At 32.6% G+C, this 7055-nt stretch overlaps 1 pseudogene; it reads right to left on the bottom strand.

Annotated features, from left to right (window-relative positions):
• Positions 1 to 3737: 3737 nt before the first annotated feature.
• LOC138313121 (uncharacterized) lies at positions 3738 to 7055 on the bottom strand (annotated as a pseudogene).

The raw sequence follows: 7055 nt of genomic DNA, 5'->3' as shown, positions 1-7055 counted from the left end.
ACTTTTTATCTGTAATTTTACATCTCTGACACACAAAAAATCACACGCAAGAACAAAAAATATATAATATATATACGTTTAAGATCGATAATGTAACTCAAATGGCACAACAATGTTCCGACATTTGAAATTTCAACCCGTCAACAAGAATTTAAGGTACGAAGGGACAGTTTCAGATGATTGATACGTGTATAGTTGTGTCCAAGTGCCGATTTCTTTAGTTTGACTTTTGAGTTAATCTTTTATTTAACTACTATAACTACTTTAACTATACTTTAACTAAATCGTTAATGTTTATTCGATATCGGAAACATTTAAACATAAAATATTTCACCAAAATTTCATATTTGCTGATATTACTTTGATAAGTTGGGTAGCTTTGTTGTGTTGCTAGGGAGTTATACATAGGTTGCTAAAGGAATAACAGGCAACAGTAAGAAAAGCTAAAATGTAAATATTATATTAAAGAAGAATACACCAGAGTTTCTAGTCTTTTTGTAAGAAGGAAATAAAATTTTAACAAAATGTTGATCATAAACCATATAAAATACGGAAATGTATAAAAAGTTGCTATGTATGTTGCTAGGCCCCTTGCTAAGCAACACAATGTCAGAATTATTTGATGTAGCATTTTTATTGAATTTCACATATAGTATGAAAAAAAAATCCTAGCATGGGCAAAAAATGACCTTTAACGCACCTTATCTAAACTTCCATATATGTTAAAATGCAAATTCAAAAAATATAAGTTGTATTTTTGTTGTCAGGATTTAATCATTTTAAAAACAAAACATTTTCTCGTGATAAAAAACCATTCTTATTCCATTTAAGATTAATATTGAATCCATTGAAAGAGGCCTCTGATGTAAAATGTATAATCAAGATCAATGAGCAAATTATACAGAGAAACTTTGATATGTAAATATATAATTTTATAGGACTGTAGCCTTATAATTATCTATATATATAATAAATTTGAAGAAAAATCCTTACGGACGAAATCTATAAGAAATAAAAACAATAACGACTGACTAGTTGACCAGTCGTTATTGTAACATGTCCGTGTGATGGTTTCAAAATATTAAAAAACACAACGATAAAACAGTTTTTGTATCTCCCAAGCGCTTTCGCGGCTCTTGCCTTTCTTCAGGGGATTTAAATTGTTTTATTTGTAAATCATGACGTCATAGTACAATGACATCAAAGTAAAATTACGTCATAATATGGTACACAACAACATAATGAATGATTCTAGAAGAAATTGTAACAAAATTATGAGGACAAATTTGTCCTCATGTTTTTTGTTACAATTTCTTTTAGAATCATTCATTGTGTTGAATCATTTAAGACTCATTCACCATGAATAGCTTGGTTAAAGTAATTTAATGACAGAGTCAGATACTACAAAGGACGATGGCTTATATCTTTTTCATATTTGTTTTTATTTTTATCGTTTATTCTAGATAAGCAGCTTTCAAATCTGATTTAGTTTCAATAATATAAAACTGGTTGTAATTTCAATCAATTTTAGAAATAACTAACATGCATTCTATACACAGAATAAAGTACCTATTTTTTTAAATTATTTGATATATAAGATATATTTAAAAAAGTATTTGCATATAGGTACAGATCGATCATTGTGACCATACGACATGAGACAAATACATTATGATCTACTTTCAGATAATGGATCAACAAAGATTGGATTGTTTTCACCACTTGTGCTTCTCGGGACTGTAGCCATGATATCTTTCCGCCTCTGATCGAAATGCCTATGGACAATGAACTTTGACATCCGGAAAAAATATCGTGAATTTTAACGAAACAAATGATGGATGTCATTTGGTTGTTTTATGCAAGCATTGATTCACTTTATTGTGAGGAGCTGCATCTACTTGTGTGAAGTATTATATTTATTGCTTTCTAGTATTACCAGATACATTACAATTGATAGATGACTAAACTACTTTAGTATGTTTTACCCGGCAATGCAGGCGTTGAATCACATTTAATGTGAGGAGCTGCACTGGTAAAATAAATGAGTGTCTATGACATAATTTATTATTTTAATGTTCAATAATTCATCAATATTTATAATTATTGTTATTGAAAGTAAAAGGCTTAAATTTAAAAAAATGCGTTTTTATTGACTTTTAGAAATACAACAAATAGCGTTAAAAGGGAAGAAACTCAAATATTTGGATCAGTGTTATAAAGAGAACAACCATCTAAATGAAAAATAGGCTTTGGATATGGCCCTCATGTATAGAAGATTGAGTCCAGGATAGAATTTTGACTCGGCCTCTGATTGGCTTGTTAATTGGGAATTTCAAAAGTGAAATGTTTTCTGACAGGCAACTTTTCCTACGGAACCATCCAAATAGTCAGATGGTCGCTATGAAAGCAGAGCGAGTAACACTGACACTCCAATAGAGAAAACACATTTGCTGTCAAACACAAAACTCCATACCTATTTCCCAAGAGGAAATAACCACTACCTGGAATTTGTGTTTGAACATTTAATATTAGCTCTCATGATGTTTAATATTATATAGATTTAAATGTTTGAGATAATTCACTTGGAAAAACCGTTGTGCAATTTTACCTTATTTCAACGAATTGTTTTTGGGATGTGTAAATGGATCGAATAGCAGAAAGGCTTTTATATTTGTTGACATTGGTAGTTGAATTTTTGACAGAATACTATGATAAGCTAAGTACGTGTGACATGTTGACAAGACATCTCTACAAATACAAAGTAATGGGCGGTAACTCCTGATGACATCAAAAGAAGAAAATACAATATATATATATATAGTGAAAAACAACAAACTGTCACTCGAATAACAGCAACAATCTAAATTAAAAAAAAAAATGGAATTACATTTTTGGAGTTAGATAATAAAATTTGGTAAAAAACTTATATTTTCTTTTTTTTCCACTTTATCTTCGTGCATTGAAATGAAAAAAACGTTATGTTATGATTGCATTATCGTATAAATATTTATAAGATAAAATAAAGAGTAACTTGTCCATAACATGAAAGCGATTGGTCATATTACATGGTTAGATAAGAATAATAATGTTTATACGGTAAACATTGATCTCACATAACAACACCGTTTCTATAAATAATCATTATTCTAGTGCTCAAATGTGAAACTGCAACTGTGACATTATTCTATGAACACAGGTTTGATTAAATAACAAGTTGACAATTTTCCTGACTACAGAACGTTCAGCAGAACTCTGCCCAAGTTACTTGTTAGGAAATCATATCATTCATTTAACATAAGGCCCCAAAAGAATCCTGCAATTATCGTTGATGAATCTTTTCTCCTTTGATTTTTTTTTAATTTAAATTATGCGGACTTTACACACAATCACTTAACTTCTTTTTCAAAATTTAAGGAACATGCATTCTATATTTCTGCTTTTTGAGCACAAAAATAAAAAAATATACACGTGAAATATCATGCTTGTTTAGTCTCATTGTTTTCAGATATTTCCAAAATATCCACAGCAATGGTAAATAAGAAACCAACCAATTTTAAGACCCCGGAGTTTTTTTTTTTAAATATAGAAATATGAATATCAAAGATGGCCCCACTATCATCAGATTTTAAAAAACGACGCATTGTGGCTATCCTCCACCCATGGAAAATATACTTTTACTATCAAAACTAAAAACTAAAATAAACAGTTTTTTTTTTTTTTTTTTTTTTTTTTTTTTTAACAGAGTTCATCAATATTGTAATAAATCTATAAACTTATAAACTCAAATTCTTGGACACTGTTAATCTCTCTGGTAGACTATCTTTCACATATCCATCTTTAGCTGTTTCAGAACGCCATCGACCATGTCTTTTAAATAATCTGTCTGGAACTCCATTACCAGCTGCAGCCGTAGCACCACCGGCTCTAAAACTATGTCAACCGAACCTCGATATATCCGGAACAATAGGCTGATAAAATTGAATAAATTGTTCACGTAGCCTATTATAAAGCATTGGTTTACTGTTTTTCCTCAGCACATACCTGTCCTGATGCTTTGTCACGTTCCGAAAAATGAATTCAGCTTTGTCCTCATACAGATATGCCAACTTAAATAGAGCTTCACATTACTAACTGGACACAATCTTGTCCCTGTCCTGGCGATTACAACCCAAGCTCCATCGCGGTATATGTCAGTTTTAGATTTTTCTATGAAAATTTCCATGTGGGTGGAGGAAAGCTTTACATCACATCTCATGAGACACAGGACCTCTGCACTCCTTAAAAAGCCTGAATAACACAATAAAGAAATTGTAATAATTCTCTGCACCAGTAAATCAGAAGGATCATAATATTTATCAAATAATTTCTCTAAAATTTCAACAGTTATAACATCCTTTTTAATAATAGGTCTAGCCACTTTTCTTTTAGCACCTTCAAAAACATTTTTAACAAGACAATGATCAGTAGGGGAACTCTCACCCACTGATAGATGTACCCATCTGACACTATAAAAAATCTCCGTTAACACACTTTGACTAGTTCCATTTGATGTCAAAAATTTACAAAATAAGCAAAGATGTAACGGTTTAACAGGAAACACCGCTACATTATTAGCGCTAGCCCACTTTGTCCACTTTTGAAAACCATAATAATATTTCTGAACAGTTTTATCTGCTTTCGCATTTAACAACAGTTCTGGTAATCCTTCCGCCAGACATCTCAAGCTTTGTGGCAATTCTAAAATCTCTTTTTTATTTTTCTGCAAAAATAAATTTATAGAGAAAAATACAAATAAGTATGAAAAGTAATTTACTCAAAAAACACTTTTCAGAATACTAAAATTAAATCATAAACTTAATTAGTCAAACCAATCAATTCTTACTCCATTATGCAACAATGCATTATCTCAAAACTAGGATACACCTAGCAACCTGGTCATACAGACCAACTTAGCACACATGCTAACATACATGAGTTATACAAACTCAAACCCACTAGTGATAAAACACTAGCATAACATCTGTCATACAGACATCATATTTTCCAACGTTGTCAAACAACGCAATTTTCAGAAATTTAATACTATAAACTTATAAAGCATTTTCACGAAAGTCCACGTACAAAGCTAGCATTCTAAATGGCAGCTTTCTTTCACTAAATACAGAATTACTTCCCCTTCCCTGCAGACAAACATTCTCTGCCTGTGGAAGAAATCGAGCATCTTTAACAGCAGGTATAAAACCATCTCCATTTGGACACAAAATGGGCCAAAACCTCCCGGACTTCCAAACTGGAACAATTAACGCCCCAAAGGCCATACATGATTTCATGTAAAGAATTACTCTTGTAATCAAATAAACTGGTGGTACAAACCACCCATTTTTACCAGCCCAATCAACGGAAAAAGCATCCATGTCTGCTGATGATTCCAAAACCTTGAGTAAAACACTGGATGTTTATTATTATAAAAAGAGGCAAACCAGTCCACTTCAAAAGGACCCCAAAGGTTACTAAATTAAAGAAAAATCTTAGGACTAATGGCCCATTCATCTGGATCGTCAATTCTGCTCAGGTAATCAGCTCGCTCGTTATCTGACTGAGGTACCCATGCCATCTCAAATTTGATATTGTTTGCACAACACGCCTCATATATGCTAAGAGCTATAGACTGTAAATCTGCCTTCATACTACCCTTTTCAACAATTGAAACAACCCCCTGGTTATCCGAGAACCATTTAACTCTCTTTCCTTCCAAGAAACAAACAAGAGATTTTAATACCTGACAAACAGCAGTCAACTCCCTCCAGGTAGAACTACGACTCATATCGCACTCTCTCCATAAGCCCTGAGACACACCCTCTAGAGATTCAACACAATAACCACCAAATCCTGTGGAACTCGCATCAGAGTAAACTAATGTATGACATTTTTGATTCAAATCTCAAAGGACACTTATTTCGAACATCTATGTTTCTGTCCCAAAACTTGACTTCTTCCCTAGATTGTTCATTTAACTGTACTGACTCATTCCAAGAAGATGTACCTGCGATCTGCATGCTCATACTCCGAGTCATCAACTGAGTTACACTACCGAACACCAGTGACATTGATATAATATGACCTGTACATTTGGCAAATTTCCTTACTTGCACTGAACGACCTTGCTCACCAATTTTAATCAGTTCCTCAAAACAGGACTTAGCTCTTAGAATTCTGTAATCAGGAATAGATAATAACCCTTCCTCTGTGTTAATTATATTCCCTAAAAATGTCAAACATTGTACTGGAACCCATAAGGACTTCTCTGCCTTAGGAACAAATCCTGAAAGAATCAGATCTGATTTTACATGTTCACTCTGAACAACACATTGATGCCTATCACTATGAGCCTCAAGCCCATCATCTAAATACATCAAAATCTGCCTATCAAAGCCCTAGTGACCTTAATAAGTATGGAGCTGTTCGATTCCCGAAAGGGAGCACCAGAAATTTGAAATATCTCACTTTTCCCTCAAACAACCATGCAAACCCTAAAAACTTTGTATGATCAGGAAAAATATCTATGTGGTGATATGCTGAATGAATATCAAACTTATACATCCACGCCTCCTCTGAAATATACATCAGAGCAGTCCTAATATCATCAAACTTAACTTTCTCTTTCCACAAATGGACATTTACTGCTCTAAGATCCAAAATCAATTTTTCTTCCCATTGGATTGGATAGATACAGTCAGCGGGTTTACAACTAGGGGCGCTTCATCACATTCTATTTTTAAACCTTTCCTTAATAAGTAAGTAATGGCCTCTTTAGCAAACTTTGGATGACCTAACGCTGATTTATTATTCGACAAAACCATCTTACAAGGAGTAGAAATAAAAGGTATCTTGTAACCATTCTGAATAACATCTAACACAAAATCATTACTACAAAATGTCTTCCATAAGTCAATACATTTTTTCAATCTACCTTTCACAACTATCTCCTTTTCTCCTTGTTCGTACTCAAAATAATTATCAGTGAGCTCTATCTCGTCATCTAATTGAAACACCAT

The sequence above is a fragment of the Argopecten irradians genome, unplaced genomic scaffold, assembly GCF_041381155.1.
Source record: "Argopecten irradians isolate NY unplaced genomic scaffold, Ai_NY scaffold_0605, whole genome shotgun sequence".
Taxonomy (NCBI): Eukaryota; Metazoa; Mollusca; class Bivalvia; order Pectinida; family Pectinidae; genus Argopecten; species Argopecten irradians.
This window is presented reverse-complemented; position numbering and strand designations above follow the sequence as displayed.